Raw genomic sequence first — 12,085 nt, 5'->3', positions numbered from 1 at the left:
CAAGTACTAGAAAGCGATGATGAAGTTGGAGCCTATTAGAACAAAGTTGAATAAGGGAGCATTTGTTGAAGTCACCCAAAACTTTAAGAAAACTCATATTGTGTGTATGTGAGTGCGTGTGAGTGCGTGTGTGTGCGCGTGTGTGTGTGGTGTTCTGTGTATGTGGTGAATGCACGTGAGCATGCAGATTGAGTGACAATGTGCACACATGTAGAGGCCTGAGGAGGACATCAGATACTTCTTCTATTACCTTGAGACAGGATCTTGTATTGAACTGGAAGCTCACTATCTTTCCTGGGCTGGCTGGTCAGTGAATTCCCAGGATCTGCCTGTCTCCATGCCCCCAACCCCATGGTGAGGTTATAGGCATATGTTACTAGGCCTGACATTTTACATGGGTGCTGGGGATTCGAACTGAGGTCCTTAGGCTTGAATAGCAAGTGTTCTTATCCACTGAACCAATGGCCTAGACACAGAAGATTCATATTTTGAGATGAATTTTGGAGTCATAAAACATTTACTATAGGGGTTAGAGAGATGACTCAGCAGTTAAGAGCACCCAGGTTCTATTCCCAGCACCCACATGGGGGCCAACAACCATCAGTTGTTACTCCAGTTCCAGGGGATTCGATGCCCTCTTCTGCCCTCTGCAGGCATTGCATGACATGGATGAACTTACACACATGCAGGCAATACAGTCATATACATAAAATAAAAATAATAAATTATTTTTCAAAATTCCTGTAAATATATACTAAGTTTCAGATGTAATGCCACTTGGTTCATGTGCTATAAAGTTTGCATTGCTTAGAAAAATAAAACATGTTTGTAATTTGTTTATATTAATTCCATAGGAAGACAGAAAAGATCTCCAAAGTACTAGGAAACACTCTTGAACTAATAGGCTATTTATTCTTTAGGTGGCTTTTTAAATTGAAAGGAGAGGTTCTGGCTAAGAGTCTGAATCCAGGGGTTCAGGATGGTCTGTCTGCCTCAGAACTCAGCCCTCAGCTTCTTTCAGATACAGTTCACTCCAAGAGCTCAAAAGTTGAGTGGCAAGCTGATAAGAACTAAGTCAGAAGTTTTGGCCTTTTACTCTCCCTCATGAGCCAAAGGGAAAGGAGGCCACCATCTTCCTAGATCCAGCCAGCGAGTCGTGCTCTCCTTTTCTCTCTTTCATCCTTGCCAGACAGTCTGTGGCTGGCCTTCCAGGCTTCCAGTTTTCCTGGCCAGCTGGGAAAAACAGGCTTCCTCAGACCCTGTAAGCTGGCCAACAAGTTTGCTCTTGCCACAACAAGCCAGGATTGCAAGGTTACAAAGCCACCCTCAGAACCTGGTCACTAATAGATGTTTTGAGAGACCAAGAGGGAGAGAGTTTCTGGGTCAAAGAAAAGGAGAAACATGAACAGTTTTTAACAGCGTCATCATGATTTTTTTCCCCCCACAATTTGTCCATAATCAGTGCAAACCTTTTCCTTCCAGGGCACCCCAGGCAGTCTGGCAGTTGTGTTTCTTAAATCTGTTCAGAACCATATTTCATTAGTTTTATTTCATAAGAAGCTTTCTTTTTGAGCATTAACCCCAATTCTCTAACGCATAAAAAATTTATGTTGATGCTTTGTGAAGAGGCCCAGTTGGTACAGATCTCTGGTTTGCATACAGACGCCTGGGGATTGATGAGACAGCAACTAGAGATATCCTTTCTTCAGGCTGCTTAGTGGGCACCTGGGATACAGAACTTTCCAAGCTTGGCCTTGGTGACTCTTGGTCCAGGGACCTCACCGGCCCAGTTACAGACTCAAGTGGTGCTGACTCCAATTTGGCGTGGTATTATCAAAGCCCCACTGGGGTCCACAAAACTCAGGCCTTATCCAGCTCTGCTTTGGACTAGAACCAAATCCCTGTCTAGCAGCTGAGAAGAGAGACCCAGTGAAATCAGGCCCTGAGGCTGTGAGGCAGGGCCAGACCACCATTCCTTCCTGTTGAGTTGAGTTCTCTCCCTTTTCTCCATGCTTAAGGATTAACAAAGCAATTTTTTTTTTTATCTCTCTCGGGTAGACCTCACAGAAGACTAAGTCTGAGTCTGTCCCCTTCTGCAAACTCGCATGACTCTGAGGACAGAGGGTCTTCTACCTTCATTCATTTTACACCTTTGAATACCAGACACCAGACAAGGCAGATACATACTCAGAAACTCATTCTCAAGGAAAATGGGTTTATATTTTCTCTCTATCCACAGAACTCTAAGCATGTGGCAAGTTAGTCTTGCTATAATGGACACTACATTTAAGCTATAAAAGTAGACTTCCTATTTTAGACTGCAGAGTTTGGTTTCAGTCATCAAGTCAACATTTCCTACTTTTTAACAATTTTAGGATCCATCTTTGACCTAGCTCTCGCTCCCTTATCTACAGATGTCTCATTTAATGCTGAACTCTACTTCATTATATCAGCACGACTGGTATTTTTATTAGGTGATGAATCTAAAGCTAACCAGAAATCAAGACACAGATCACAAGATCAGTATCACACAGATTATAAAAGATGAGGGAAAAATTTGACTCTAGGTCTCTGGTTACAAAATCCTGATTCCTGCTACTACTGTATCAAGGCTTTCAAAGTCATCCAGTACCATCCTGAGCTACTGTGGTAAAGATAATAGTGAGGTTGTGCAGCAAAATTCCAAGAAGCTCCCCTCTCTTCCAGGTCCTCCCCCTTTTTTTGCCTATTTGATTTTCATAAAATATTTTCCTTTAAGGCAAGAGAGCTTGGAACACAGCACACTATACTATATACTATTTGGCTTCCTACCATATACTTCCTACTTGAGGGGGGAAAAAAAAAAAACTAAGAGAACAATACATAATGGCCAAGCTGTCTTCTCAGGATAAAGTTACTCGGTGTTATTGTCATGATTACCATATTAACTTACTAGACAGACAGGGATGATACCCTATACTCCCTTGTGGTCCTGATTTTGTCCCACAGGTCAAAAACACTAATTAAGAAATATGAGAAAGGATGAATTTCAGATTTTTAAAATACCTTTTCTGTTTTGGGGAAAATGTCAAATTTCCTCTGCTCTTCTGATTTGGAAAGGACGATCTTGCTGATAATCAGCACATGGACTTAATTCTAATCCTAATACTGCTATCAGTTAGCTGAGTGACCATGGGCAAGACCTGTCATATCCTGGTAGCAGGATTTAAAATGTCATCTATCTTAAACACATTCTGATTACTCTGTACTGGGACAGGGGTGGGGGTATCAAAATAGACAGGAGTTAGAGCCTTCTCTTGTGCCTGTTCCAGTGGTACTCTGGACCCTTTAAGTATGAATGCTGCAGAGTCAAGGTAATATGGTCCCAAGCTCTGCTGCCTTAACCAGTTCCCCCATCAGCCAAATCACCTTCTGGCTGCCTGATGATACCAGCCCAGGCCTGGTGCTCTCTACTGCCATCTCCTGCTGAGCCAGCTCTTCCTGAGAATTAACCTTGATGTAGGAACAGAGGTGGGCAGAGTTGTTCAGCATCATGGCTGCTGGAGTGGCAGACCTTCTAATAGATTCCTTAGGACATGAAAGGTGAAGAGAGTTACTCAGTGAGCTGTCACTCTAAATAAACGGCATAGCAGAACTTGATTTCAAGAGGGAACAGTTAAGAGCAGGTGACAAAGCACAGATGAAGCCTGAATCAGAAGGCTCCCTCTTTTGGGGGGAAGGAGGCATTTTTTAAAATACTAGGACCTTGGAGACGAGTTTAAAAGGACTAATATAGTCCAGATTCACTGCCAACAATGCACTTCAGATAGACTGGTGTGGGAGCCATGTCACACGGCATCTGGAAACACTCTAGGCACTCCTAGCCCCAGCCCCAAGCCCACCCCTTCAGGATTCACCAGCCAACACTGCGACTCCTGCCTGTCAGTCACAGCTTTTCTATGGCACTCGGTTGCTTGCTTTGCTACTTGGTCAAAATCGGTAGCATTTCCCTCTGTAGGCACCACAGGACTGTCCTGTTGTGTGGACTGCCTCCTGGACTTGGCCATTATGCTAGGTCTATTTGGTTATTGAAAGAATGAATTCTATACAGAACAAAACTTGGAAATACCCTGTGAAGACTTTTCAGTATGAGGCAGACAACAAACCGACCTAGATTTCCTTTAGTATGCTTTAAGAAGTGTTCTTACTATTTATCTTTATTTTCATCCTAGTGTGTTTCTCTAAACTGACAAAGACAGTTTAGTGAATGGAACTTATATTCTGATCTATGCTAAACCAAGAATTCAATATGAAACAAATTCAACCTAGCCACTTCCTCAACTAATTCTAATAGTACAGGTAAAGATTCAGATTACATCAAATACTTTTCAAAATGAAATGAATCTAATATGTTCAAATGTAAATCAAATACTACTATCATTCCATATGGAACACACACAATAGCAAAACCCCATCTTACTTAGCAATGCGATCCTTGCTGGGGCTTTAGGTTGTCAATACGGGACCAACAGGTTTAGGACTCTGAAAACCATAGTAAACGAGAAAAATTAAGCAAAAGATAGGGGGTAGCTATAAACGCAGCGCAAATATGTTGCCTGGAGATGACTAAAGAAATGAAGTAAATTGGAATTAGGTTTGTAACTCCAGTTTATCTAAACAATTTTAGGCCTTCAGCCAAAAAGTGGCTCCATACAAAGCCAGTATACAAGCCGAAAGTTTCTTTTTTTTTTTTTTAATTTATTTTTATTTTTACTTTATGTGTGTGAGTGTTATGCCTGCATGTAGGTAAGTGCACCCGTGTCGTGCAGTGCCCGCAGAGGACAGAAAAGGCTGTCCGATCCCCTGGAACTGGAGTTACGCACAGTTGTTAGCGGCCATGTGGGTGCTGGGATTCGAACCCAGGTCTTCTGCAAGAACAGCCAGTGTTCTTAACTGCCGAGCCATCTCTCCAGCCCCCTAAACTGAAAGTTTCATGGAGGGCTCGACAAAGCATGGAGCACCTTACTACCGAACACAAGACTGGTGGATGGAAGTAATGGAGTGACAGTAAGGCACACAGAAAGTGTCTTCTTGTCAGTCATTCTGATTGGTTTATGGACAGAGTCCTGCTACGGCCAGTGTGCCTCTAACTGTGGTTCTTCTCTGTTGTACTGACATATCAACAGACAAGAGTCACCCAGACTGTACTACTGAGGGTTTATTTCCATCCTGTTTACATTGATAAGACTTGAGTTTACTTGTCACTGTGGTTTTCATTTATCCACTTGCAGTATAGAGAAAGAATTTTTTAAAGAATGGATATGCTGAAAGAAATCTTAAGCAAATAGTAATATATTGGTTATACCAACAGAGGTAAAAGTCATAAAGTGATAAAAAGTGATTGAATTCGGTGAACGCAGTTCACATAAATAAGAAAGTGGAGGCTAGGTAGCCACTTTGTTAACTTATCTCTAATACCGGCACAGTGGGCAGAATATTGCATTTCCTAAGTATTTTTTTAAACAACAAACAAATGAAGGAGCAGCTACAGGGGAACAAAGTGTTTAGATGCATGAAAGGCCGAGGGGAGGGAATAAGGCTCGTCTATCACTGTGATCCTAACATCTAGCAGGTCCTTAACCTAACTGCACTCTGTGGAGATAGGCTGAATGCATAATTGAGAGGGCTCCTGTGTCCTGACACACAATTCCGCAAAAAGATCAACCGAAAGACTGAAGGCCACATGTCGATGTCCCACTCTATTGCATCTCAAAGCAATTGGAAGATCTCAGCTCAGCGTTCAATCAAGAAGCAGTACACACTGCCTGTAAGAATATTAAAATAATAATAAATCCAATTAAAAGGTTTTTGGGTTACTTTTTATTCCCACCAAGCACTGAGGGTTCCCTGGACTTTCTGCATGAGAGTCTCCTTCTTACCCGGTTACTTGCTATGTAGTACAACACTGGGTTTAAAGGTAGAATGCTTCTCTGAGTCAGGTAAAATATTGTACTAATAAGGAATTTGACAGAGGCAGACTTTTGTGCCCATGGAGCCCACAAATTTATGGTTAATAGGAAAACCCAGGACTTTGTACTTCGTAACTTCCAAGGGGTTCTGGTCAGGCAGCAGAATGTGGCTGTTTCACCCTGAATAGCTGCCTTGTGAGATGCAAGTGGGTGCATCTCACAGACTGTGCCCTCTGACCAGCTGTGGATGGTATGGTTTGGGTCACTAAGCTTAGATACTGAGTTCTAGCAGCTGATTTGTGCGTTCTTGGTGTCTTTGTTGTAGGACAAGCAAACAGGCTATTGGCAGAAAATGACATGGAGTAAGGAATGTGATTGTAGGTAGTTCTGAGCCAGCTGCTCCTATTCTTCTGAACTCACTCCCTTTGGCTACTTCATGTCTAATGTCACCTCTTTCAGTGTATTGTGGCTGCTGGGGCCTTGCTGACCTATCCCTCTTCTCAGATCCTAGCATCCATCCACTTAAACCAAGTCCATGAATCTGAGGAATCTCACTTCTTAGTGCTTGGTACCTGATGGATTGGGATCAAGGTTTAAGCCACGTGTCTCCAAACCATCCTCTTCCCTGTTGGATCATAACAGTTGAAACAAGTGACAGAATGGTTTCTACTAATGTAGTTAAGTTGGGGAAAATTCTAGTATCAGAAAAAAGTCATAGAACTCACTTTCAGCTGCACTCATTTTTTCCATGAAGAATCATAGATATTTATATGTGTTTTATCTACATGATTTAAATTAGGCAGGGCCTGAATTCTTTGAGTGTCCTGTATTTCCAACTACACAGTTAGCTCCAGAGCATCAAGTGAGAAACAGTGGCACAGCGTGTTATTTGCAGACACGTGTAAGAGCCCATGCTTCAACAAGCACTATTACCTAAACTGTCTGATCCGAACCCCTGTCAAGTCTGTCAGTAGTGTTACATCTGTATTGTAGATGAGGAAAATCATGGCAGCCCATTGAGGCAGAGCAATCTTCCTAAGTCTCACAGCTCCTACGGGAAGAGGCCCAGCCTTGTTTTTCTTTGCTTCCTCCCCAGCAGGCAGATCTACTCAATGGTGCTGATGCTGTGGGGTTAGGTCTTACAGAACCACACAGTACAGAACTCTAGCAATTTTCTCCTAGTATCTTGGCAGGGAAAGAAAGAACCAGCATGATAATTCCAACCAAAATGCCATGATGTGACTGAGGGAGAGAAACACCATTTCCGCTTCCCACATTCCAATTAATTCTTGCTAGTCTATACCTAATCCAATGGCAGGTGCATTTTCCCATCTCCTTCCTCTGCATTTAAACCAACCATTTGGCTAACCTTTTCTAGTCCTTTTCCCCACAAATCTGCCAACCTTCTTGAATTTTCAGTCTTCGAATATTTGACGAGAACACACTGGGTATCTGGCCTTGTCAGTTCACCTTCTTGAAGTGGCATTTTGTAGCAGGTATTAGCATAAATACCAACATGTTTCCATAATAATTACTTTAATTCCCTTGGCCCCAGCCAGATCTGGAGTGTGTCAGTCTACAGTGATTTCAGGGGTTGGGGATGATTACTGTTCCACGAAACATAAATTACAATAAATGCTTGGAAACTTGGCACACCACTTTTGAAATGATCCCAGATCTACAGCAGGGAAGGCACAAGCTTTTATGTTCATGTGGGCAAGGCACAGTTTTCTAAGTCTTCAGGTCCTTGTTTCTAAAACAACAAAAAACTCAATCCCACTGAAGAAAAGGGAGCCTTTGCATAGAACTGATCAAACTATGAATTAGTGTAGACATTAGAGAAAGAAAAAGGGTTAGAGAGGCTTCTAAGACCTAAAAATAGAACTGTCATCTGACTTAACAATCCCACTTCTGGGTGCATACCCTAGAGAATTAAGATCAGTGTCTTGAAGAGGTCTCTCCCTTCCCATGTTTATCATGGTATGATTCACTCTAGTCAAGACCGAAACTACAGAAGTGTCTGTTGATAGATGAGTACAGGCAATACGGTCATGTACGCAATAGAATAGTATTTGGTGCCAAAGAAAGAAATCCTGCCACTAGGGATAACATGGGTGAATATGCCTAGGAAAACAAACCAGATGCAGAGAGAGAAATTCCACATGATCCAGCTTACATGAACAATCGAAAGACTTTAAACTCAGGACCAGAGAGGTGAAAGGTGACTGCTAGAACATAGAGGCAGAGAAATGGGGAGATTTTGGTCAAATGGCATAGAATATCAGTTATAGTGTGAGTATGTTCTAGAATTCAAAAAGGTAACTATAGTCAATTGCAGTACATTATAAATGTGAAATTTCATGAAAAAGTCAATCTTAGTTTTTCTTCTTATATGAAAAAAATGTTAATCATGTGAAGTGATGCCTTGTTAATTCATGAGGCTGCAACAATCTTTTCATAACATGTATGTATGTATATATATATATATTTCTCTTTTGTATACCTTAAATATATAGAATTTTTATTTACTGAATATGTATATCCTTAAAATCTGGAGAAACATGAAAATGAATTCTAATATAATCTTTCATCACAAAATTATTAATATGAATATTTTAGTATTGGAAAATCATGTCAAGTTCCATGCAAAAACCCACTGCAATATTATCGCAGAGCTGGCAAGACTATTTCCTGGGTTCGGAAGATAAAGTCAGGGACCTTTCCCCTTTATAAAATTATAAAAGAGTTTAGCATGGCTGGTAATGCTGTGAGGCAACTGTCCAGGCAATAAGAATTGTAGCAGACATGTAGATGGTCATTTGCATGCAGATGTGTGCACAAAAGTCTATGTTTAGAGGATTATGATTAATGGCCAATTAGCAGTAGGAGAGGTTGGAATTGGAGGCTGAGTTTGAATGATTACAGTCTCATGAGGGAGAATGCATTTTTCTCACATAATAAAAATCAGACATGTGTTGGTTAAGTTGTATTTATTGGTGACCTACTTTGTGCAAAGTCCTGTGCTTATCAAGTACCTACCATGTCCTAGGTGATATATGAAGGAATGTACACCTGTAGATTTGTGAATGGGAGAAAAGGTCTAGAAAGGAATGGAGGATTCCAGCTTGGGGCTCAGTTTTCTCATCAATAGGATTTCTCTGACAAAGTTGTGAATTTGTAAGATTATTTGCAGGATTTAGGAGTGTTGTGACAGTTTAGTAGTTCAGAAAAACTTATTTGTCCTAGGATAGTAATTCATGTATTCAACATAGGGTCCTCCGCTTTGGTTTGTGATCCGACCCAACTTTAGATGAGCCCATAAATCTCACACGTTACTGGTTGATTAAAGAGATCGTCTTTCCAACTCGACAAGAGTTCATGGTGGTTTGTGCACATGGAGGGATTCCCCATAGCACAATGTTAAGGGCACATGGTCCATAGGGCAAAACCAACAGTTCCTCTAATCAACAGTTTCAGAGATGGGAACATCAGGCCCAGGCATGGTCAGGTCCGGAGAGTCAGGAGGAGGTATGGTTGGCTCAGACCCAGGCACCAGTAGTAGCATCTTGGCATGAGGCAAAACAATAACCAAAGGCACCTGGGTAGGATTTTCTCATGACACCAGCTCATCTTTTAGCATACAGTAAAGGTCCCTAGAAGACAAAGTGCTGCAGAGGCTGAATTTATCATAATACCATCCAGAGAATCACTTTTAAAAACTATTGATATGATCATGCAAAACATGTATCTGAAAGTTTATCACTTTCTACTTAGAGAAAAACTATCCCAGCTCAGTCAAGTTGAACTCTCTCCTTAAAGGCACCATATGAGTTGAATGGTACCACATCGCCCAACATACATACAAATCAAATCCCTATAATCTGTGGGGTTTGGCAAAGGACAAACACAAGGTGGGATGCATTTAATTATCAGCCATTATGCCAGGATGTCAGAGAAGAGAGTACATGACACAGAGCGGTCAGAAAAACTCTATAGCAACAACAAGACTTGAAGTGGATTGCACTAGGTGGACGAAAAAGCAAACAATGGCATCTAGACTCATCGTTCAGTGTGACCTGGGGGAGCACAGGGATGACTCCAGTGGCCTAATCAGGTCTGGTGTAGGGTGACTTGAACAAATACACACCTCTGTTCTTCCATCACAGATGTACATGGGGACACACACAAAAGCACATGCACATCCTTCCCCATTTTACCAGTATGTCCTTCACATATAAGTTACAATCTTGGGGATTTATTCTTTTGGGATGCTTGTGGTTTCGGACTGGCCTTAGTACATCCTCCTTATATTAGCATGCCAAATGGAGTGAGTCATACAAAGGCAGAAAACAAATTCCCCCCTCAAATTGTTGCCCAATATCCTATATTTTGAAATTTTTTTTTTACCGTATTAACATTACTAATTTTAAGACAGGAAAGGTTCTGACTTACTGGTCTCTGTTCCTCTGTTATACTTTTAGTGATCAAATATAACAGACAGACTTCAAACTTCGGGCCTTCTAGATTCAATTTAATCATCTGTCCAGGAAATATGGAATGCCTGTTTTCTCCTGGGTGGTGCTTTCATGGAGGCAAGTCTTTGGGGGATGAAAAGTGTATGATCTTGTGTGTCTGCACATTTACGAGGGAGTGTGCTGTGGAGGGACTGCAAGAGACATCATAAACAAGGAGAAACGGAGAAAGGCAGTTTGACATTTCAAGTACTGCTGTACCGAAATACGGACAGTGTGATGAGATGGAGGGTCTGTTGGGGCTGCTAACGGTGGGAGGGCAGGGAATTCAGGCTGTCCCCACTAAAGGCTTCTGCAGTCATATCTGAAGAACTGAATGAAGGAAGTGATGAGAAAAGCAAGTGGACTGTGGTCCAGATGAAGGAGGATCAAACACACACTGCCCGGGTGAATGAACATTTCCCAGTAGCAAGACCAAAGGCTGAGGTTGGGAGCTTCGTGAGAGAGGGGGAGTGTTTGGAAGAAAGACAGGAAACAAACAGGAAGCGGAAGTTTATGGTGGGATAGGCCCTGGAAAGAGCTCCATGTGGCTGTTGAGGGCAAATAACAGCAGTGATTCCTCACTTAATTTATTGGTCACAAAGATCTTAAACACATATGACATTTACCAAAAATATATTTACCCAAACTGGGATTTGTTATTCACACAGTTTGATGACTCTACTATGGTTTAAATAAAAATTAAAGGATTTTTTTACAGTACATTTCAGTGCCCACCCCCTTCCTCCACCAAAGTCACCTGTACAGAAGGTTGGAAAACAGCAACAAGATAGTTCACAGTCACCTTCTTCAATTGGCATCTCTCTTTCAGCCTGTGTCACAGCATGGTTTGAGTCATGATGCATACATGACTTTCCTCAGTTTCCAAGCACTTTTAAGAGCACAGTACTTAGCAAGTTTAGGATATGGTCATTGGCAAGATTTCCCAGGCAGTCCTAATAAACCCAACTCATCTTGCTTCACAGATCTCTGGCCTGCATTATTTTCTCTCTCTTGTCCGCCAAGATCTGTACTTTTTATCTTCTTATCAAAACAGGTCTTTTAGGGCTTAAAATGAAGCTTGAGATGAAAGGTAATTTCTGATGAGCAGTAACGAAGCTGGCTCCTTACCCAACTCCTGAGTATAAAAATCTCTTGATTTGTCTTAAGTTGTAAATTTATGCGGATGAATAGGAGAGTGTCGTTTGGTTGTAAGTGAAAAGGTACACATGTTGGATGAACGATTAGAGCACTCTAACCTTACCTAACCCCCTTAACAAATCCCGGGAAAGAGGCATTTTCTCAGTCTCTCTGCAAGGTTTTAAAATCCCCAGACTTGAGAATTTGAATATAGGGATCTATGGAGTTTAAAAGGTCAATGGAGGAGTTAGTAGAATTGATTTTTAAGAATGGATTTTATTTCAAAAATTCATGTGCTGTTTAGGAAATTCAGTAGAGTGCACTGTAAACATTTCCCAGATAGGCCTTTCCCTTAGAGGTAGAGAGGTGTGATCATTTTAATAGGATTTAATAGAATCTCCCCCAGAAAGTCTTAACAGAATCTAGTGTTGGTTTAAGTGGACGGTGCAGGAAAAAGTGGGGAGGTTTGCTCTGAAGTTACTCTAC

Source organism: Nannospalax galili, unplaced genomic scaffold (assembly GCF_000622305.1).
Source record: "Nannospalax galili isolate Female #2095 unplaced genomic scaffold, S.galili_v1.0 scaffold891, whole genome shotgun sequence".
In the NCBI taxonomy this organism is placed as follows: Eukaryota; Metazoa; Chordata; class Mammalia; order Rodentia; family Spalacidae; genus Nannospalax; species Nannospalax galili.
This window is presented reverse-complemented; position numbering follows the sequence as displayed.